Below are 25336 nucleotides of genomic sequence, written 5' to 3'. Positions count from 1 at the left end.
CACTGCAATGCATTTCTTCATAGGTAAGTGCGCTGATGTGCAATGAGCAACAGGCTCATGTCTTTCTATCCTATAGCAGGTGTGTATGCATCAGCTCTATCTTAGAAGCCTCCACACAAGTCTGACAAATCAAAATCAGATGCTGATTGCCAGCTCTGCCCATCTGCCTTCTCCTGTGCTTGGATTGCATTCCATACCAGGGTCAGTTGTGGCACACTCAACACTCTGTCCCTTTCTGCAGTTGAGCCAGATATAGTCAAAAAACATGTAATATGCTGTTCAAGGTTTTTTAAATACATATATATATATATATATATATATATATATATATATATATATATATATATATATATATATATATATATATATATATGTATACACACACACGCGCACACACATGCATGCACGCAGGCACGCATGCACAAACACACACACACACACTCACATACACAGACACACAGACACACACACCACACACACACACACACACACACTCACACACACACACACACACACACACATATCCACACCTGTATACAGATTACAAGACTGTCATTTAAAGGAAATTACTCATGTTAAGCAAAATACAGTAAGAGTAGGTAAAATTGCAGTGCTCCAAAAAATAAAACTAGGAATCAACTGCATCCCAGACTTAGTGCCACATGTGATGTCAAAGAACAACACTATACACTTTTCCTAATTCCAAATAGTCTATAAATTATAAAAAAAAGTCAAAGCCCTTGTAAACCATTCTAAAATGTCCACTCCAAGCAGTAAGGCAGCAACAGTTATTGATTCTTTTGTGTTGCTTCCACTCTAGTTTGCTTTTACTATAATATGTGGAATAATCATTTTTTGTGAATTTATTCCTTTACATCACTCTCCACTATCTCAATAATAGTTCAGAGTGAGTACAGATTACTTGTGCCTATTCTAACCTGTAGCTTTTTTCCAAAAAAGTAAGTAATTATTCTGATCCAGTATTCATTACTTGCAAAGGATCATCCAGCCTTCGATTAGAATAAATGTCTAGGTGAGGGATCTGCATCTTAGCACTTGAGATATATAAGATCTTTGACTTTTACTTCCTAGGCCAGCTGTTGTCTGTAGCTAAAAATATTTGTTCCTCACTTTTTTCCTTGTCTAGATTTTAATACGGAGAGGATAGAGGAGAATGCAGCTTCTCTCTAGCTTTCCGTTATACATATCTTTCCTATACTCATTATTTTCACCCTTTACCGAGCTGTGATGACAGCCTCATAATTGCCAAATAACTGTCCAAACTCTTAGCACTCTGATACTTCGTAGATAGGTGATTGCAGCATTCTAGGTGTAGTTATTACTACTCAAAGGCTGCACTACTCCCATGCACTACAAGCATGGTGAGGACATCTAAGGACTGTTAAGACTGTTCTGACCCTAAGGCTAAAACTGGACAGTGATAGGTGGCAAAGAAGAGAGACAAAAGATGAGATTTTAAAAGAACATATAATTTCACATTACCACACTTACAAATAGAATACATGGCAGAATGAAGTGTCTAACGGGTGTTTACAGATACTAGCTGTACAGAGGAGCACTTCACCCCCATAGCTTGAGTATGTTTCCTGTATATGTGCTATGTACTTCCTCCATAATACTACATTCAATGCCACAATTGATGTGCATCCTTCCCTGCCATAGCCATGCCAAGATTCATGTGAAATGTACAAGTACTGTGACTCATGGAAATTCTGACACCTTGAGGCTCATTCAGTACTCATGCTAGTCACATCATTGCTGGAAAATACCCTGCAAATAATTTAGAATTTATTTATTTTTTTAACATTTGTTGACCAGGGAAGTCCAACTAGGATAGAACCTATTTTCAGCAGAGTCCCAGGAAGAAATGCTCCAGATGTATGTCTTTGCAATGAATAACTCTGCTACTATGACATTTGCCCATAACTATGCTGTTACAATAGTTTTTGTTTTCAGTTTGTCACGATTCACAGTTGTGTAACACCCAATTCATTTTCATGCCCTTGTGTGTATCTTTGTGCTCTCTGTTGTAGGGGTTTCTAACATATGCAAGCTAACTTCTACGCAGCAGGAGATGGATATTCTCCTGCAGACTATCTGTATGTATTTATGGTATTTCCTTGATTAAACATGGTGGAAACCTTGAGGAGTGGCAGAGGTTACTGGAGATATTAAAACTGCTTTTAGCCATGGGGTGCAATGTTAAGGAATGCTAACAAAAGGTTATTGATTTATTTAAGCATGTAAAAAGTGAGGACAGCTGTATTACCACAAGTATTGGACTGTGAAGTCACCATAACCTGAGACATGTTCCTTACAAAGTATAAGAAAATTCTGCAGGTCTCAGTCATGGAAGTGTCATTGTCATCGTTATGTATCTTAGGTAGGCTATGGGTTTATTTATAAAGTAATGCCATGTTTCTATACATCATTGCCATTTGCTATAATATGATGGGATGGCACTGAAGAAATTTATGGACAGTCTGACTGTGCTGGTTTAGATATTGTAGCTGCCACATTCCTTGATTAGCATGCATGATTATACGTCACGACACTGTCAGAAAGACATCCTGGATGTCCAGATGGAGGAATAACACAGGATCAATTGATCATATGAGATTACTAGGCTATCGACCCAGAGGTAATTTCAACTCTAGCCATTTCATCCTAATTTAATACCATAGAAATGTTAGTTAATACTCTAGATTCATTTAGTAATGGCTGCCCATATCCAGGAAGGTAGAGGGTGGTATTCACGGTAAGAATTTACAGTGCTCCATCCATTCTTCCAAGTTCCTTTTGAACAGTGTCATAGAAGTGCTCTGTTTCACATGAATAGGTAGCCTATTCCAAAGATGTAGTAGTCATACAACCAACCATAAACTGCTTACTGCTATGGGATGTGTAAACAATGATAGCTTATACATTTGGGACCTTGTGTTTTGAATATTAGTTGCATTAGAAATGTAGGCCCAAAGAGTTGTAGTATATCTAGCCAGTGCAATCACATAGAAGGATAAAGCCCTAAATATGTTGCAGGCAGCCAGTGCTTGAATAGCAGCTTGGAAACTTGCTGGTGCCTGTAGGTGAGGATAGGAGTGAGCACCCACTGCAGATTTAACAATCCTGGGTGTAATAGAAGTGGTTATGGCTTACCCCATGGATGACACCTACTGGGATGACTACCCAATGGAGCTTGAGCTTTTTGAGCACACCCTACCAAGTGCAAGCCATACAGTGAGCCAAGGGGAATTCAACATTTGGAGCGTAACTATAGTGGAACTCAAAACACTTCCAGGGGAGTGGGGTGAGCTCCACTGATGGGGAAGAGAAGTAATCTTTCCTGAAGAACCAGCAAACTGGCCCACTCCATACCGTCTGACACTCTTCATCATGAGCAGATGAGTTAATAGGAGATTTTCAGGCAGGAAGAAATTGCCATTGGGGCTGTTATGCCACTTGGGAATTCTTTTCCCTTGTAACCACAGACTAAATGGGACAACTGGCTGAAGATAGATTAGACATTGGGCTCATTCCTATCAAGATGTGGAGCTAAAAAAAAAAGATTGGTAGTATATGTGGTTCTTTGAAATGGTTAGGATTCATTCTGTGTGGGAAAGATGAACTGCATGCTGTTACATAGGATATATAAATATTTCTATGCCATAACAACCAAGCAAATGCTAAACCCATTTAGAAGCATTATTTTAATTTTAGTAGTGTTGTTGCCTCACAGCAAGAGGTTCTCCCCTTCGATTCTCGGCTGGAGTGTGGGGAGTGCCTTTTGTGTGGAGTCTACATATCCTCCCCGCGGTTGGGTGGGCATTCGAAAGACATTCATAAATGGGCGTGCCTTTGTTGAAGGTTGAACGTCGAGCTGGCACCTCGGCGTTTGTGAAAGTTTACTGCCAATCATTAGCGGACCGGAGTTCCGCTGTGGTGGCCCCTAACCGGGAACCACAACAACAACAACATTTTAATTTTTAGTGGACACAAGATTTTTCTCAGGTTAGGAGGGATTTCAAAAAATTATAATAGGGAGAGGAGAAAAATCTCTTGTCAGAGATCAGAGAATTGCAGGTGCATTTATGCTTGAACGTCGCAGATTTTGTCAGTAATAAATAATTCAGTCACTGTTATATATTTGTTGAAATTAAAAGGTGTAAACAGAAGTTCAACATAAAAAATAAACAGTTCCATTTGTATACTCTTGCAGAAAGAAAGTAGATTGGTTGGTTGCAGTGTGCATTAGTTCTGAAGAAGTCTTGTTATTAAAAAAAAAAATGAAAGCCCCTAATTTGAAGTGTATGTATATACACACACACACACACACATGCACACAATGGCTTGTTGAATTTTTTTTTTTTTTTTTTTTTTTTTTTTTTTTAGTAAGATACACACGGCACCATGGGCTGTTTGGTCACACAGCAAAGCCCCATATGAGGACAGGCACATTTCTTGGTCCATTACCCTAATACATAGGATTCTGAATTTTAATGTATCTTCAGAAGTCCATGTGGAGTATACTCTTCTTCAATTTGTAATAAATGCACCCAGAGTACCATCTGTGAGCCCTTGGCAGTTCAGTGTGGCTGCTTTGAAATATCTTAATGTATTGGAATGGCTACACTGAGAATAGAATGATTTAAGGGTATTTACCACATGAAGCCTTCTAACATTTGGGTCACACTTGAAGCCACTTGCTCCAGCAATTACAAGCTAAGTCTGCATAGCTGCTGAGAGTTGGTTTTGTTTAGGAAATATTACATCCCAACATGGTTTAAGGATTCTTACATTCAAGAAGGAAGGGAGAAAAATGAGGGTGATGTGTGCAATATATTACAATGGCAAATACAAGTTCTGATTAATAAAAAGAAAGTAGAAGAATTAAAAATTAAATCAAAGTTACAAAAATCTATGATGGAGTTCTGGAGTTATGAAGCTTAATAATTTACTATTTTGACAACGGCTGAAGTGCAGGTTGACAATGGCTGAAGTGCAGGTTGATGTAATATTATGGCTTTTGTACATCAAGTGGTGAACATAGTGTATGATGAGTGATATTACAGAGACCTTTGAAGGTAACCATTAATAGTTTTATCAGACAAACAGGAAGATCTAGAGCAGATATCTAGACATTTTTAGTTAATCTCCTACAAGAGAAGCTCATTATGCTCTCCATTGATGATAGGTGACAAACAATTCTTCAGTTACAGATTCTGAAGTGATTTAAAATGTATCAGAAGGAAAAGTATGAAGATTTTCAAACAGAATTTTTAGGGAACGAGATGGTCCAGCAAGGTCTGCTTTCATGATGTCATACACTGACTATCATGGTCCTTAAATCTAATAATCTAAAATGAATAAAAATCTTATTCACTTACTTCTTACATAACGTGGACTACAAGATCTGTGGGTGAGTTTGGGCCTTCCAGATTGAAATAATCCTGCAGCAATTCATTAGGGTCTATATCAGAACATCGAAGCATTAAAACTTTGAATGTTCTGATATCGAACACTATTCAGCAAGCGCTAAGAATAGTGAAGCTGCAAAACAGCAAATTCTTTCCTCGGAAAGAATTCAGTTGGTTGTTTCTGTGGCTTCGCTATTCTTAGCACTGTGGTGGAATGTTACGAGTTGGGTTTAGGTAAGTGTGCGATTGTTTGTATGTTAGGGTTAGGGGCGGGTTAAGTGAGTTAGGGTTAGGGCACGTGTTAGGCATATGTGCGATAGTGACAGACTTTAGGGTTAGGGGCGGTTTAAGTGAGTTAGGGTTAGGGCGCAGGTTAGGTGAGTGTGCAATAGTGACGGACCTTAGGGTTATGGTTTGGGTTAAGGTAAGTGGGTAGATAGTAGTGTATGCTTAGTTTAGTGTAGCGTTAGATGTAGGAATTTAAGTGTATGTGTGTGGTTGCTGTTTGTTTGATGTGCTTGTGTTGTGTGCATGTGTTTCGGAGCAGCGAATATTTTCCATGGGAAAAAATGTGCTGTTCTGAATGTTCGATATTTTCATGTTTAGATCTTTTGGGGCCGATGAAATAGCGTTCACTATTTTCATCTTTCGATAAAGTGATATAAACGCATTCATTAAACCAGACCAGTATGGTTTCATAAAGGGAAGACAGACTTTTGATGATATGATGAAATGAATCACATTTGATACTTATTGTGGATGGCAAAAGACCTTTTAACTAGAGTAAGTGTGACTGTTTGCCAGAAAATAATCTTCTGAATCCACCGGACAGAATTATGGGTGAGCTATACTAATATGGTTACCACTGCAGTCCATCTCCATGCTGCAGTGAAATAATGACCATACTGCACCTTGTATGACTAGAGTTAAATAAATCAGAAGAAGGGAAGGCTTGTAAAGACAAAGAATATTGAACAGGCGTGGAGGAATGAAAACAGTAAAGAGATAGAGGGTCACAGAGAGCCTAATCAACATGGCAGCTTAGGCTCAGACCTCTAGACAAAGGGTCAGGGCAAAAAGTAATTAATCAACCAGTTCCAGATGGGGAAAAACCCTGCAAAATCACAGGATGGTTGGCAAACATGATATAGAGAAACAGATGGCAGAGGTTAAAGCAGCTTCACATGAAAAACAGCTTTGTAAACTGTTCTACCTGCTGATGGCAGTCACTGATGATGTAGACCTAATGAGGAAAAAGTAGGCAATCTACAAAGAGAAGTTAATAAGCTGAATGAAATAGTCCAGGACTTGGAAAATAACAGAGCAACCCTGATATCAGAGGTGCCAGAACACAGTAGAAGGCTGATAGAAAAAGGAAAAAAAAAGCTACAGTGGCCAACAAGAAAACTGGATGACGTAGAAAAAAGATCCAGAAGAAACAACATACAGATAATGGGGGGTTTAGAGTATGCAGTATGTCCTAGATACAGAACTGATAAGAATGATGCTGGAATTGCCAGTAGAATGGGAAGTAGAGGAGGAGGTCAAATGCAACATAAATGTTTGACCAAGACATAATTTAACACTCCTGCATAGCTATAAACTTTAAAGAAGAAATTATGAGACAACCCACAACACCTTGCTGATGCACGTTAATGGTATTTTCATTAAACTGGCTGAGGATTTGCTGTTTCACAGCATAAACCAAGAAAATTAATAGCTGACTTCTTTGGGCCACTTAAAACCCAGAGAATTCCTGCACAAATCAACAACCCTGCTATCTTAACTGTTATATGGAAGGGAAACAGACACAGGTTTCACAATCAGAGAACAACATAAATGTTTGTTATAAAGATTATGCACAGTGGAAGCTGGAGTAACATGCACAAAGAAAAAAATAAAGTGTCCCACTAGAAATTAACTTGCAGATAAACTTGCAAAAAAACAGAGAGGATATAGAATTACACACATCATGGAGAACAACTCATGAAGATGCACCTCTGAGAGAAAGAACTAAAGACAAAGTAAACGAGGGCACAAAGAGCAATGTTATCAAGACAAGTGGGTTATACAAGATCCTGGGCATAGCAAAGGATAATAATGGAGGAAAAAAAAAGAAAACATGGCCAGATTGCACAAAAGATACAGTATGAAGAACAAGAAGATGGTCAAAGCAGATGTCCATCAGAAGAAGACAGTCTAGTAGCAATCACATCAGAAGTAGGGATAGAGATACATGAAGCAGAAGAACAACATACCGTTAAAGAGGAGATACTACAACTGAAGTCATAGGGGATTAAAGCACTCAGTGCTAGTCTCCACATGTCCTGATCAGGCTAGAAAGAAGAAAACCAAAATGCAACAGTGACAGGAAAATCAGACCAGAGAAGTAGGCAAAGATGAGGGAAGCCATCAAGAACTGGACTGACTAGATATGACAGAAAAAAATGAGAAACAGTGCAAGAAAAAATAAAGACAAAATAAAAGAGTAGCTTTACTTAGTGCAGTCCATCATATCCAGGCATTGGGTTATGACTGTATGCCAAAAGAACTGAGAGACAAACGGTACAGAAGTGACATGACTAAAGGGCATTAATGTGATTGAGAAGGGCAAATGCAATTTAGAAAATGGGGCACTATTTAAAAGAAAGAAGTTTTCTTAATACACTGTTATCTTGTAGTCATAGAAATGTTGTGTGTCAAGGGAGGGAGTACAGACAGGCAGATTGCTTTTACATGGTATTTTCTATGATGTATCATATTTTATAATAGTTGTATTTTTATGTAAAAGAAATCTTCTTTGCGGAACTGGGCAAAACTGTGGTGGTATACCTGAATGAAAAATGCTGAGGGCTGAAAAAGAAATAATTATGGAAACTCAAACCTTAGTTTTCACTGCAATATATTACAGCAGAGTTAAATGGGTAGGATGCAAGGGGATGCTGTACTACTCCAGGAGACCAAATTTAAATTAAAAAAGAGAGGGAAGATCATGAACCCAAGGTACCCCAAGGGAAAAATAGACAAAAAAGCACGGAGTGGCAGGTGGGGAGTCTCCACCATTATCAGAAAGGAACTACATGCAGAAAATGAAAGAGTGCAGAAATGTGGAGAAATGTGATGAATCACTTGACAAAGAAAGACACTAGAAGGAGATGGACAACAGGGAACATGTATGACCATAACAAGGATGCAGAAGAGTTTTACAGCATGATATCTTAAGAATGGCATCAGATATAAAGGGAAGATGTCATTGGAGGAGTCTTCAATGTCTCACTAATTCCAAAAAAGACAGGCTGTTTGGCAAAAGTGAGTGCAGTGTAAAGCTGTAAAGAGACCTAGAAAGGGAAATGAAAGAAGGAGAACAGAAGAATATACTGGAAGGAAAGACACCATGAAAAAAATGGAGAACACATTTACCTGATGCTGATAGATTCAAGACTGTAGACTAGGGAAGATACAAAAAACTGATGCAGGAGACACAGAGGAGAATACTATGGACAAGACAGATCTGGGGAAACACTGGTGGGATGGAATCACTGCAGCAGTTAAGCAAAAATCATAAAAGGTGATTGGAAGAACAAGAGAGATGAGTGGAGGAGGAAATAAAATTGGAAGTAGAACTCAGCAAGATACAATGAGAAATTTGGATAAAATAGTATAGCTAGTGAAATACTAAGGACAGATGTAGCATCAATAAAGGCTGAACTAAAGGAAAGGTAAACAACTGCATTGGATGGAGAACAATGGCAATGGAGGACATGGGAGGACTACTAGTGGATAGATGGAGAGGACCAGGGGAAACACCTAGCAAGGAAGTATAAAAAGAAACAGGTGAGAGAGAGGTTGGAAGCATTAGGTGAAAAGAGGAATTGGTCACACAGGAGGACAGCAGAGTTAGAAAAGCATTTAGGGAATACTACCAAAAAATATACTAGGAAAAGGCAGTTCATTGGAAGGCAGGATGAGAATCAACCTATAATAACACAGGAAAGGCATAATGGTTTCAATGAAAAGAAGAAAGCCAAAATAACTTGGTGGACCCTAACAGAGTTTATGGAAAGAAAAGAGTAAAAAGGGGAACACGGGCAGGGAAGGTGTTTTTGAATGAGAAAAGGACGCTGACACAGTTAGACAGGAATCCATTTGGGAGATAGTGGAAAAAGCCAGAATGGAAAACATGTAAGACTGAAAAAGCAATATATAGTGAACCAGAAATAGAGTTATTATACCATGACCCCCTCCATTAATATTCCAAAACGTGCATGCTGATTGGCCAGTGTGCATGTTGTAAATCGACTTATACTAATGGAAAAAGGTCCGGTCGCCCGGACTTTTTCCATTAGTATAAGACTTTTTTTAAAACACTGTCTCACTATGTTAAAAGAGTTTAACATAGTGACACAGGTTTAAAAAAAGCAACGGAGATCTCCGTTGCTTTTTTTAAAGCTGTCTCGCTATGTTAAACTCCTTTAACATAGTGACACAGTGTGTAAAAAGCAACGGAGATCTTGCTTTCTCCGTTGCTTTTTTTTTAAACCTGTCTCGCTATGTTAAATGGGTTTAACATAGCGAGACAGCTTTAAAATAAGCAACAGAGATCTCCGTTGCTTATTTTAAAGCTGTCTCGCTATGTTAAACCCATTTAACATAGCGAGACAGGTTTAAAAAAAAAAGCAACGGAGAAAGCAGGATCTCCATTGCTTTTTACTGTTTCGCTATGCTAAATGGGTTTAACATAGCGAGACAGCTTTAAAATAAGCAACGGACATCTCCCATTTAACATAGCGAAACAGTAAAAAGCAACGGAGATCTTGCCTTCTCCATTGCTTTTGGCCACAGCTCTGATGTACTGCGTAGGCATGCGCAGTACATCAGAACTGCCGCGGATACCAGAGAGCTGCAGAAGGGCAGCAAAGAGGCATTATACAATGCCATTATTTAAGAAAAGTAATTATTTCTTTTCTTAAATAATGTCATAGTATAATAGCAGTAACCCACTTCTGGGTGTGGGTAATGTGGGATTTACCCACGGTTGTCTTTGTTTGGTCCCTTGGGACCAAACCACACCAACCGTGGGTAAATCCCGCATTACCCACACCCAGGCATGGGTTATTGCTATAATAATTAACAGAGGGGTTTCCAAGGGTCTGAAACCATATTGGGGTGCCATCTTTTCCCAGAGCTCTTCAAACTAGTCATAGAAGAGTTAGAAAATGAAATGAGGAAAAAGTTGACACAACTATAGGGAAGAATAAAAGTACTGTCAGGGTTCCTAAAGTATACAGAGGACTGCAGATCATTGCAGGTTTATGATGAAGAATGTTGAGGTGGCCATTAAGGAAATAATGTAAATTTTTGCACGCTTTAAAAGGGCCTTGGCAAAAAAGCAGTGGTGGTCAGGAAAGGAGAAGAAAAAGGAAAGGCAGAAGTGGGATGTATTAAACAATCCATCAGAGGGAGTACCTCAGATATGCAGGAATATATGTAGGATGCACATTAAGTGATGCAATACAAAATAATTTAGAGAAGGGGAGAGAAAAAATATGGAGGATATGGGACAAGGAAAAATATAACATATACACACAGTAAGATTGAATAAATATGATTAGAAATGAGGTATGGAACAGATCATTTTGCCCTGGGACATCTTCAAGTGGGGATAGATACAGAGAGTAGCAGGAATTAAGTGAATAAGGGGAGGATATGGTTAAATGGGATGGTGGTATGTTTAGGAGGAAATGAGGTAAGGGTAGGGAGGGGCTAAGAGGGTTTTGTCAAGCATAACTGAGGTAGGAGTCACATTTTTGGCGTGAACTTGCTACTGGCAGGTTTACATCCTTGACAACCATATGTACCTTGGAGGAGAGGTAGGTTTTGTGCTAATAACAGTGAGCAAGGAAAAAAAGGGAATGGTAGCTAGGGGTGACTAGGGTGGTTTAGTGCTGGTTACTCTTCATGAAACAGCAATGTTTACACTTTACCTGCTGCTGCAGAAGTGGTGCTTTGAATTGTTAATAGGCAGGTGCGGTATTTATGTTACTCTTTTAGTGGCATTGGAAGGTTCGCTTTAACTTGCAGTGTTTATTTATTACCCTCTTGGCTGATTTGAATAGCCATTTTTTTTTTTTTTGTGGTTGAGAGGATGTTGCTGGGGGTAGGGTTTTTGCTAGGTAGTTATCGGAATGTGCATTGGCGGTGGTGTAGTGATTCACGGTTTTCTTTTGTCAGGCTGTGAGGTGCTTTTCACGGGTTTTGGTTAGGGTGAGAGTGGCGACTGTCCTGTGCATGCATGGCGCAATGTGGTTTGTCAATGGAGTGGGGCCCGGCCTTGATGGTACAGCTTTTAGCAAGAAAGGAAGTTGGGTTGGAGGGAGCAGGTTTCTCGGCTGCCCAGAGTTTTGTGATTTTTTTTTCTTCTTTTTCCTTCACATCTTTGGTCCCCCTTCCCTCAAATGAGGGATGAGGAAAGATTAGCCTGGCTTTGGCCTTTATTCCCCTTTTAGGTATGACTTTCTTTAGAGCTCTGGCTGTGGGAGGGCTCAGAGAGTAGGAGGGATGGGAGATGGTAACCACAATGGAGGAGGCTTATTATTACTTGGGGAGAGCTCAGAAGCTCCCGGCATTTGAAGTATGCTGACCATTTGGTTAGGCCTATTTGGGAAATGGTCTTGCTTCAGAAGGCAGAAAGGCAATGCTTATATGTTGTGATTGTCTCTATGTTATGGAGTGTGACGCCTACATTTTGTGAGGGTCTCTAGGTTTCTGAGTATGCAACTTCCTGTTTTCGGTCGTACAAGTATATTAGAATCTGCAAGGTGCAGGCACTTGTAGTGAGTGCACCGCTTTACATTCTGTGATCAAAATTATAAGATATGGTATGGCAAGTGAAGGGTGTCACAAGTTGGTATATTAAATATATATTAAAAAAATAAATAAATAAGAAAAAAGAGAATTCTGGTACTACAGCCAGGGTCTGAATGGTAATCAGGGTAACTGTGGAATGGACATATCAGACATGGTAGTTAGGTTCCCTTTTCTATCGGATTTTGTTGTGGACACATTTTGTTTTTGGGTTAGTTCGGGCTCATGACATGGTGTTTTCTGGCAGATTAGTGTTTTACTGAAGATTGGAAGACAGTAACTTAAGCTGGAAAAAGTATATAAAAAAAAAATATATATATATATATATATATATATATATATATATATAAATATATATATATAGAGAGAGATGCACTGGGGCTTTTGCTTCATTTCCTGTATCTTGTGGTGAATCAGTGGGGTTGAAGTTCATGGCAGATGGTTGAGTGGGAGAGAGAGCAGGGTGGCTTGTGTAAAGAACTGATGGGTTGATGTAGCGTTCTGATGAGAAGGAAGGTGTACACGGGCTGTGGGACATTTCGAGCAAGGGTGTTTGCTCACATGTGTTGCAGCGGGGATGGTCATGCTGAGGTAGTTGAGAATACTTGTATGCAACTTTATAAAGTTTGCAGGATGTCCTGTTTCAGTTTTACTGAAATTCGTGTCCGCTTTCATGAGGTTGTGGTTATGGCAGACTGTTGGCAATTCGTGGTAGGAGATAATGACAGACAATTGAGTAGCAGTATTCATGCCCTGCAGGAATTTATACTAAAGCGAACCGATTAATTAGATATTTCCATTCTATGGTATGGAGTGAGTGCTCTGCAGTGGCAGTAGGGTCGCAGCATACCAGTCAACTGTACAGACTTTTAGCTGAATACACAGTTTAATTAATTATGCATGGTATGGAGGTAGATAGGGAGGTATGTACATTTTCATAATGCTGTGGTTATGGCTATGGGAAATTCTGGGACTTTCATTATGAAGAAAGGATGGTGAGTTACTCTTAAATAAATAATGAGAGCATTTATAATTGTAGCTCTTTTTCTGAAATATGTATAGGAAACAGAATGGGGTTTTGGTGAAGTTGACCATGTTGGTGGCTTACATGTTATGTAGTCTAACCTAGGCAGCAGAAAGGTGTTCTGAAAGTGTGCATGGGTAAAGGGGAAGATACTGTGACCTTGACATTATGCTGTCCTATGTTACTGGTTCTGCATTTCCTGAGCTACGACTGGTTCACACTCATCAGTAAGTAGATGCTCCTTCTGCCTGACATACCTCTTGTCTATCTAAATTTGGCAGAATGTCCAGATATTGCCTTATAATGTGTTCGATTTTTAGCAAGTCACTGGGTTGAGCCAAGAACTGAAGTCACAAAATTTTATATTTGATTTTCAGTCTTCAAATCTGTCAGAAAATGTATTTTAATATAAACCTTGTTAACCTAGCAGTGTTTTAAGTTTATAAGAGCAATATTTAGATCTGTCCCTATTTTTGTTCCTCGGTTCTCCCATATATTTTTTTTTTTTTTTTTATCAGGCTTTTGAACTTTATGATTTATACTGACTGCTTGGAAACACATCAAAGTATTTCTAGCTACAGCCATTTTACATATGACGTGAGGGTGTGTGCTTGTACAATTAAGTACTAAAGCAGGCATCTCATGCAGTTACGCTTGGAAACCTTGTTTATTAAGCATGGGGAAACTTGCTTTATTAATTTTAAATGGCATAGAATAGTTTAGTGTTGCCCTTATCTCATCAGGTAAGCACTAGGGTGAATTATAATATGTTATGCCTGGGGGGCAGCTATATTTGGAACTACTTGGTAAATCAATTGGGTTATTTAGAAGAGTATTGCCCTTATTTCAATGGTACAGATTTCACAGAAGGCCAGATTTGATTCATATTTGGACAGTTTTGTATACATTGTGTTTCTGGTAGATTAGTGGCAACCACAGTGAACTGAACTTTAGGAATTGAAGACGTGAGTTTGAGACGTCATACCCTGTTGGAAGGCAGGTTAAGGCAAAAACTTGTCATGCTACTGACTTGAGTTTGTAAAAGCAATATAATTGGGACTTGGGTATGAGTAGATTCAGCTATGAGTTTTTCTATTCATATCAACCAATTGGGTAATAATAGTTATAGAACTACAGGCATTATGGAAGAAGTATAAAGTTAGGTAATCAAATAAGGACGTCATTGTTGTTAGCTACATGAGACCCAGACTTGAGTTTGGAATAGCAATATGGAAACCCTATAACAAAACAAGCATGATTAGATGGGAAAGAGTACAATGGAAATAATACCAAGGGTATCCATAAAAAAAAAAAATGCAGTTATTATGGAAGACCATAGTATCTGAATATAGTTCCCAGATTGGACTGCTAGTTAATGCAGTCAGTAAGGGGGTGGGCATAGTATCTGATTTGCCGTGTGCACACAGAGTAGGGAGTTTGATTCACAGCTTTAATTTGTATTGTGCCTAACCCTATTGTAGAATGTAGGGATTTGAAGGGCATTTGTGTTGCAGCTTGTCTGATCGAATGTGCTTGGAGCTGTAATCTTCTTGTTATTTTGGGGCTGAGTATCTGACTAGTAGCTTCTTAATTGGGTGGTTTGAGATGAATGCCTAGAAATTTGGAATTTCATTTCAGCACGGTGTTTAATTGGTTTTCTTTGCAGGTGGGGAAGAGCAGTTTTGACATCAGGTGGTGACCTGAAGGAAGAGGGTCAGCCATGGAACTGCAGATATCGGTGGTGGTCCTCATTGATAGAATGGTGCACAAAAGTGCTCAAGTGGGGGAGCGTGAGGTAAGTAACAGTTGTGGGCCTGCTGGAAGTTGTTAGATGTAATTGAGTCTGTTGGGCTGGATGTTTCAGTGGTTGGAGTGGTGTAGAAGGAGGTCACATGGAAGCTTTTACTCGTGGTTCTCTAGGGTATGTATGCTGTATTGGTGCAGTTTGGGTAATATGTCAGCAAGAGAAGAGGGTGTATCTTGGGGCTGGGTTAAGCAAGGTTGGGGAAGTTTATGAGGGGTCTGGGGGTTTTCGCAGGAGGGATGGACGTGCAGCCATCATAACCATAAGAAGTTACTAAATTAATGGTTAGTGTCTTTAAGTCAGTTATTTATCAATGTTTAGTTATGGTTATTGCACAATTTTATTTGGAAGATAGGGTATGTTGGGGGCAATGCCGGGTTGAGGTGTGGTAAACAACATGATGATAAATTTAAGTTATTCGGTACCTAGGGTGGTTTCCAAACTAATGGTTCTCAGGTTTTTCATAACCTAACCATATTCAGGTATGTGAGATTTCACAATCCAGAGTGCAGTGCATTTTTGTTGTTAAGACTGATAAGGATGGATGTTGTCCTTGCATAAGGGCATATAGGTGGAGCTTTAGAGGACTTTGTATCTCTGGTTTTGTAAATGGCTGTGCAGCAGGCTTGTGGACGGTTTCGTTGCGACCGCCTACATTGGTAGAAGATTGATAATTTCAGCTATAAAATAAGCTTGTTTTATTTCACAGGGGTATCTGTGTTTGGCATCTGGTAGTGTCTGCATTTGATGAAGTTGATTAATGAGATATGCCCTTGGGTGTAGTGGTCATTAAGAATTTGGTTTATGCGTGTGTGGAGTATTTACAGTCTTTTCTTTTACAGATCACTCTGAGTGCTGATCAGGACATGTAGAGTGGTATTTTGGGGACTGAAGAAATGTGGACTTGTCAGTCAAGAGAAGTATCTGAGGAAGGTTTTGACTGATGGAGTGATATGAGAGGAGGTCATGGGTTCCCAGCAGTGCAGCTGAATATGGAGTTGTTGGTTTGTTGTTTTTTTTCTTTCCTGCAGTCACAAGGTAATGTCTTGTCTTGGTTTGATCTTTTATTGGGAGCATCAAGGATGAGTTTTACTATGTTTTATGGGTAGTGGGGGTCTTCTTTGGAATGGGTTAGATTTTCTTGCAGACATCGGGGGTTGGGAGTTAGTGGGTTGTTTTGCATAAGCTAAGCTTGTTAGCTAGATGGGGGGGTTTGATGGGAGGGTTTAGCCTTGAGTTACTGCAGTGTCAGGATAGATTGGGTTGGGTTGATTCACTATATTCTGGACAGTTAAAGGGTGTCACGGACATTGTGTGACTTGGTGACATTGCACAATCTCTAGTTTTTTAGTATATTAGGTTGGGTAGTTTTGCCTGGTTTCATCTATTGCTGATGATTTTGAGGTTGTACTGCTACTGACTATGACGGTGGTGTTTTTGAGGTCATGGGTCATGGGTATTTGGTGTGATGACAGTATTTTTTTTATGGAATTTAAAAGAGAGATGTAGGAGGGGTATTACATTAATTGTTTACATTTTTTTTTTTTTGGTGATAAATGGGGTTGTAATGGGGCATGGTAGTATGCATTTGCCTTGGAATGGCTTCAGTGGCAGTGGGCTTAGTAGTGGGTCTAGTGGCTCGTAAGGCTCTTGGTATCATTGCGAGGCTTTCTGCGGTCAGATGGTATGGTTTAATTGATCATGGCAGTACTTATGATAGGTGATGAGGTTATGGTTTGTTACCTTAGCATAGCAAAGAGGTCAGTGGTTTGTTTTCAGATTGTTAGGTAATTGGCTGTTCCATTAGTTACATATAGGGTAGGAAGTAATGTCTTTGATCCAGTTTGATTATGGAGGATGGGTACACCGAATGATGTTTGACCTACTGCCTTGCTGGGGGTTAGATTGCTGGAAGTTTGGTCGGACAGAGGGGGGAATAGCGTGGTCAGGCTGGTGGGCGGAGAAGAGGGGCAGGCTTGCCCTTTTCTGCTCCCCCTCTGGTGTTGAATGTGCAATTCAATAAGCTGGGAAGGAAAATGAGCTGTTGCTCTGTTGGATAAGTTAATAAGCAAGCAGAGCTGCTTATTTGGTTGGTGGTGTAATTCAATAAACTGAAGGTGAGCATGTACGCTGCCTTGTTAGTGCAAAGATAAGTGAGCATGTGGGGGATGCTGCTTATCAAGGGTGAGTGGTTACACTGCCCTTATGGTTAGTTATTTTATGTTTTCTTTCATGGATGTTATTATCACCTGTATCATGTTTTGGTAGAAAATAATAACTATTGATTAACAATCATATTTATGGAAGTGTAATAAAGGTCATCAAATGTCATTCAGTGTTGTGTGTTTACTGAGGTGGATCAGGACAATTATGATTTATCCCGTAATTGTGCATATGCTAAGAAATCTGCAAGTGGGCCCTGTAGAGACCAAACTACTAAAATAACAGAAAGACATGGAAGGCTTCATAGACAAAGGGAAAAGGAAAAGGCCTTAATAAAACAAGCTAAGGCTGAGTAGGAAAAAGTGGCTTGGAACTCCCTCCCAAACCCAAGCAAGGCTTAACAAATAACCTGTTTAGCCGGACAGAGATTAAGAGGGAATCAAAAGGCAACAGGGTTAAGGGCAAACAGATGGTGAGAAAACTTTAAATAAAGAATGAGAAGGTACTAAAAAGATTGTGCAACATGTCATGGGAATAGGGGAAAGAAAAAGACATATTGGAAGAAGGAAGATGAAGTCCTTTCATTGGGTAGAAACAAGTTGACAGACCAAAGAAAATGGGATAAACAAACAGAGTAAGTTAGCAAACAAGGAGAGCAAAGGAAACTGATTCAGGAAGAATGGAAGGAGATGATCAGTCAAAAGGGGATGGGCATGAAAGACAGAATCACTACTGTGAAATCAAAATGTTTACCATGCGTGAGTATTACACAGTATGTATTTATGAATAGCTGTCACAAATAAGAAAGTAGAAGAATAATAGCCAAGCAGACAATTGGTTAATATTCTTCTACTTTTCCTTTTCACTAAATAATATTTGCTTAGTCTTTCTCACATTATTAACATTATCTTCTCCACTTTCTGTCTTTCTTGAAGGTGCATGTCTGTCATTAGTTCTTCTTTCTTTGATCATATTAGGATAACCTAATTTAATATTTCCTTCTCTATCCACTCTTCTTTTTATTTTTTCCCTATCTATTCCTTCCCTTTGAGGCTCCATTCTCCATGTTTTGTCACTCTGGTTATTCTTTTAAGGTTTTCTGTTGTGCTGTAGCTTCTTTATCTCTTGAAGTTTTGGGTTCACTCTCTCACCCAGTTAAGTTATGCTTCACATTCAGACAGTTTTTGTTTTAATTTGAATTTATCATGAATTTCGTAAACCTTATCACTTTTCTTCTCTCTGTTTTCTAGACGTTTTCTTACCAACTAATGTTTTATGCAAACATAAGCTTGAGAAGGGACCATCCCATAACTTAAGTTTTTAATTTTAGAAGTTCTATTTGAGAACATAAGAGGTGATGACATAATCTTTAGGACTGGTAGAGCAGAACTAATTTGGATTTTACGATTCAGGGCTCATGTCATCCCAGGGCTAAATGGCATAGCCTCTCTAAAACTAATACGTAAAGCTAAATATGAATCTGTGTAGGTTTAACTCCAACATACTTCAGGCTGTATAATCTGATTGCATCTATCTTGTATGTATATTTTCAGTTTCATATGCACACACACACACACACACACACACACACACACACACACACACACACACACACACACACACACACACACACACACACACACACACGCACACACACGCGCACACACACACACACACACACACACACACAAATGCACATACTAATGTATGTTTTTATCAATGTGGTTTTTATACACAAGCATGTTTATTTATAAGTATAATTTTAAATGTATAACTGCAAGATTTTATCATAATATGTCATAATGTTTTTTCTGTTACTTCTCCTTTAACTAAATTGATTTTTAATTGCCTATTAACTTAAACATGTGACTTTTACACTATATATAAACCATACACTATCCCTTGTTAGTTGATTTATGCACCTGAAGAAGTCCTCTGGGTGAAAGTTTTTACTTGCATATCTTGAAATTGCTTGGAATCATTAAAGTACTTCAGCTCATTCTGTGCACCTGGAAATTTTTTTCTTCCTTTGCTAGTTTTCTCCAGTAAATTTCAGCCCCTCTTGCCTATTATTCAAGAATTCCAAACATAGGCTGTTTTAAATCCTAGAACCAGATCTAAAGTGGCAACCAGCCTTATTGTGCTGCTGCAATTTGATATTTTAGACAGTAGTAGAATGCCAATGTGAAATTAAAAGTGCCAGAGTAGCCTATTAAAGTCTAAAGCCATTTTTCAATGTAGTAGCAGTTTCCTTTACATGCCATCACTGGCAATAAATGCATTTCTTAGTGGACAGCCCAGAAGATTATATTACCAGTTCATTTTTACAGGTGGAGATGTTCTGCAGCAGGCTGAGCTTCTGGTAGGGATTGGCACTGCATACATTTGTGATATTGTTCTTTGGTGAATCATCCCATTTGCATACTGATGGTGAACTAAATCATTAAAGATGGAAAAAAGAAGACTGCACTACATTGAAACAGCCTCAAAAGGAGCCAGTTCTGTATTTATGACTGTAACAATGCACTTGTGACAAAGACTTCCTTATCATGTAGGCTGGGTAATAGGGATGGCCATGTTGGCTGACTCCTGGTTGAAATTTATTTGACTATTTGTTTGTTTCTTTGGTTAATTTTGAAAAGAAACCAGTATGTGTTTCTAAATATGCAACTATGAATGTTGCATGCATGCCATATATGGTATCACATAACATTTTCCTTCTGTTTTGTAATACATCATTTACTGACATAATAAATAAATAAGCAAATACAATAATTATCATTTTCTGTAATCTCTGGAGTTTGATAACACTTTTGAAAGAGGTATGTGGCTTGGTGGAAAGCACTGTTAAATGTAAATAAATGAGTAAGTGAGAATGCGTTACAGTGACACAGTCCTGATGTATAAGAGGAATGCAGAAATTCAATATTACCACAAAGTGCTTCACTCCACAAAGTGACCCTTCACAGGCATCAGATATGAATTCATCAGTATATTTGTATATTTGGATACCTTGGTGATTTATATGCACAAACCTGTGGAGTAAACTGTGTTACACAACAGAATAGAGGTTGTTAATCATGAAATAGTTGATCTAAAAGTTGTTGATACAGGTTTGTTAAACAGACATAACATAAGAAAATGCGAAGGCATTTGAAAATAAGATAAATTGTTACGTGATAATATTCATGAATATACCAACGTATATGTTGATAGAGTTGATGTTAATGCTGCATATACAGCAAAGAGATCAAAACGAAAACAGAATAATAAAAGCTATAGAAAGGAAAGGAAGACATCAAAATTGCTAAGAGAAAACTGTAGACAAGGAAATACTCATTAAGCTGAGTCTGTTCTTTCTGTATTATTTTTTATTTGCTTTTATTTACCAAGGCAGTCTATTTTCATTGGAAGCCCAGGGAGATAATATAAAACAAGCAATACAGAGAGAAAATAGTTCTGGGTTGGGAGGGTGGCCTAATGGTTAAGGTGTTTGCCTTACAAACACAAGGTGCAGGGTTTGAGTCTCACAAGGGATAATTGGCTAGGCTTAAAATGGCTCACAAGGGCAGTTAGCTTAGTACTAATCTATGAACCTATGAACCTAAGATAACAGACATTAGAGAAAGCTGAATTATATAGTCAAGAAACTATATATGTGTTAAGGGAGGACAGGAGAAATTCAGAAGTAGTAAGTCTGTAAGTCTATAAAGAACAGCAAACTTTATGAAAATATACCTGCAAATGAAATACCTTATAAGAATCAAAACCACACATACACGTTGATTCCCTGCTTTTCTTTTCTTTTCTCAATTTTTTTTATTTTTCAAATACTTTTGCATGAATTTCAAAGTATTTAGGCATAACATCTTAAATAACTATGCGCACTATTTACATTAGCCTGCCACTAAAACAGATCTTAATTTATACAGTTACTTTATAAGTATGTCCAATCCATTATAAGCATCTGATCAATTATTGTATAGTGTCAATCAATGATAAGACTTTTCCTCAAGAGTTGTTGATAAATGGCTTTGGATAAATTCTTAGTTCTTTAATTTTAATTTCCAATAATGCTGTAGTCTTCAGTAGGCTGTAGAAGTCTTCCAAAGCTGGTATTGTGTTTGTATTTCATCTTCTTTTTACACACTTCCATGAAATTGCAAGTATAGTCCATACTAGATACATGCTTGACGTATTCAACCGAGGACCTTTGTTCACATTTAATAATACAAGAGCTTTAGTTAAATAAAATGATTCATTAAATACAGCTAGTAGAAAGTTATTATGGAAGAACTAATTTTACTGATTCTGTCTGGGGTTAAAAATGCTCTGTGCAAACATTTCCAATTAAAAACTTTCCAGTATTGTGTAAAGGATGTATATTTTATCGATAATAAGATATTTGTTTTAATATCTTCAGTTAACTGTATTGAATGTCATTTTGTTATATATTTCCAATATGAGGTTTTGGGTGTTGTTTTATAGTTTATCAATATTTTGTAAAATTTTGAAATAATGTTTCCCATATCAAAGTCATTATATATGATTTCATATATCTATTTTGTAAATTTAGGTTTTTCTTTAAATGAAGAATTGTTAATTATTTTACTTCAATCTTGCAAATATGACAGAATACTCTGTAAAGGGGTCTATATTAGAAGCTCAAAGGTGTACTTACCCAAATACGTAAATGCCGACACATCTTCATCGAACCATGAAAACATCGATCGTCCTGAAGTGCAGAATCCGAAATGTTGAATCATTATGGTTGGCCCTTCTGCGGTATAGCTCGGTAAGGTAAGTGTGCAATAGTTATGGACCTTAGGGTTAGGGTGCGGGTTAAGGTAAGTACATAGATGGTAGTGTATGTGAGATTTAGTGTAGGGTTAGAAGTAGGGTTTTGTTAAGTGTATGTGTGTGGATTATTTAGTTTGCTTGGGTATAGCTTCTTAAGGTAAGTGTGTGATAGTTACGGACCTTAGGGTTAGGGTGCGGGTTAAGGTAAGTGCATACATGGTGGTATTTGCAAGATTTAGTGTAGGGTTAGAAGTAGGGTTTAGTTTAGGGTTAGAAGTAGGGTTTTGGTTAGTGTATGTATGTGGTTTATTTAGTTTGTTTGGGTAGGTAGTATGTAGCAGGTGGTGGGGTGGGACAACTATGGCAGTTTGAGTTTTTGAATTTTGTGATTTAGGGCATTCGGTGTATTTGTGGTTCGTGGAACATGTCGGTGTTTTCTTATTCAATGACTAGGGCTTTCATGATTTTAATATAGACCCCTGTAAAGTTAGCCAGTCCTGTTGTGGAATTTTGTATGTTGTTTTTATTTCTTGCATATCTAAAACTTTTAGTTCTGTGATACATTGGAGCCAACAAACAAATCCTTTCTGTTGCCAGGAATTAATAATTTCTCTATATATTTTATGTAGAAAGTTCTTTGTGAGTATAAATGATGTTAAAAGATCAAACTAGATTTTTAAATCTATATTTGCATTAATAATTATCCTAAATGAGTCAATGTAATGATTAATCATACAAGCTTTAGTGGGTTTAGTTATGTTATAATGCATACACATACGTAATATATGCCATGGGAAATTGTTTTTATCTGTTATTTTATTTTTTTTTTGTAAATCAAATTAATTTATTGATATTACAGTTAGTAATTCTTTCCAATTTGCAGAGTAATTTAGACTTATCCAGTCTGTTATTGTTTTAGATATTGATGCTTTTATATATGTTTCTATATCAGGAAAGTTTAATCCTCCCTGTTTCCATGGTCTGATATGATGTATTAAAACTATTTTGTTTCTTTTGGGAAACCATAAAATTTTTATTAGGCATGCATTTATTTTGTTAAGTATATTCCTTTCTGGTAACAGTTGTATTGCCAAGGCTATATATAGGTTCTTGGGCAGAAAAAACATTTTTATTAACTGTAGTCTACCTTCAAATGTTAATATTATTTTGTTCCATTTTTCCAGAGAGATTTTAATTCTATTGATTATATTATTGTAGTTTTTTGAGACTAATTCATTATTATCCTTGCATAACTCAATTTCTAGATATTTTAAGGTAGATTCTTGTTTTCCTATGATGTGATCTTCCTTAGTCTGCAGTTCTTTTTTTTTTATTTAAAAATAAAAATTTTGATTTGAAACGGTGTCCTGAAGTCATGTGAAATTTGTGAATTAATATATCTAATTCTTCTGATATCTCTTTTGTATTAGATAATGTTAGTAATATGTCATCAGCAAATAGCATTACTTTAGAATTGTATTGTTCATAAACATCTATTCCTTTGATTTTTTTAAATAATATTTTATTGATTTATATACATACACAATACAAAAAAGAGGACAACTGGCAGTGAACTTTACGGTAATGCAATCTTCAAAAACAAATGAAAAAAACAGCAATAACACAGAACATTAACAAGCTTAATTCAACTTATCTATATACAATATATACAAAGTGCCACTAAAATATATGAATGAATGAGTTATATCAAGGGACTAAGTCTATTTAAGTAAATGAAACAGAAAAGGAAAGGTGTCAATAAATTAGAAACAGAAACTACATGGGCTGAAAAACTGAATAACAGATGAATTACTTATTTAGGTGTTTAGAAAAAAATAGTCTAGTCATAGGTAGGTACTAGGATATTGGCCCTAGGGCCTATACAAGCTAAGCCAAAAAGGCACCCTGACTTTCGCCACCCAAGAAAATTATTTTCCTGTGCTCCTGTCGAGCCGAGCCACAGAGGTGATCCCCGGGGTGAATTTCCTGCTTCCCATCCAATCATCAAGAATGTGGTCAAATAAAGTTCTCCAAAGATTCTGATAATAGGCTTGCTTGTTGACACTTCTTATAATAAGTTTTGAGAGGTAATATAACTGATTGCCATGTCTCTAAAACCTTCCCATAATAATTTGGTGCGGTCTAGCCATTTTTTTGTTATGTACAGCTTGACCAATGAGCATATGGTAATTAAGATGTGAAGCTCTAGCTTCATAAATTTAATGTCAGTGATATGAAGGACAGTCATTTCCCAAGATAGAGTTGACTTATGGTATCCTATTTTCTCCAAATGTACTTTAAGGGAGCACCAAAGTTCATGAGAGTATTTACAAAACCACAAAACATGCAGAATATCCACAATAAGCAACATGGGCAGGTTGGGGAGGTAGTGGGATTAAATGTGTTAAAAATAGCTAGAGTGTAGTAGGTGTTGTTATTAATCTAAAGAAAATGCCCAGCCCAGGAGATTCCGGACAGTTCAAAATACGTTTAATAGCAGGCAACACAGTAAAGTAAGACCATGGATTATTTGTGTGTATTTTGCCTCAGAGTGCCATTTTTGTGGATTGTTGTCATTAATCATTAATTGAGTATATAACAACTTTTTGAAGGGAGAGAAACTATTAGTGAGTCTAATTGCATTTAGTTTCTGTTCTTCCGTAAGTGGGGTTCCCTGATGATCCCAAAATTAGTTTTAAGTCATGTAGTGATTTATCCTTGTGTTTATATATATCCCATACTGAACAATCTTTCAGCCACGAGAAATCTATGAGGTTTAACATTCTGTTTTTCATTTTCGTGTTTGGATTCAGATGAATCGGTTGTAACAGAAAAGAAGCATTGTCCAGATTGAGAGATTTTAAGAGAACTTGTAAAATTTTAATTTTATCCATTAGGATGTAGCTTAACTCTAAGTTTCTATAACTTGTTGGAAGTATGAAAGGGAGAACCTTGGGATTGATGCCTGTATTTAATACATGTTGATGCCACAACCTCACCCATGTATGGGCCCATGATTCTTTGTCTGGGCAGAAGTTTGATATTTGGAAGATTCTGTTAATAGATATTATCTTGAAATATAGCTGCAAGTTTGGAAAGTTCAAGCCTCCTTTATTCTTGGGATATGCTAATCTTAGATAGCTTATTATAACTGCCTTGGGAAACCAGATAAATTTGGCAAGTTCTTTATTTACTCTAAGAAAGTAAGAGTTAGGGAATTTGTCAAAGATGCATTAAGATGGTACA

This window comes from Protopterus annectens, chromosome 2.part0 (genome assembly GCF_019279795.1).
Source record: "Protopterus annectens isolate FY-2018-M chromosome 2.part0, PAN1.0, whole genome shotgun sequence".
NCBI classification, from domain to species: Eukaryota; Metazoa; Chordata; order Ceratodontiformes; family Protopteridae; genus Protopterus; species Protopterus annectens.
Note: the sequence above shows the minus strand (reverse complement) of the source record.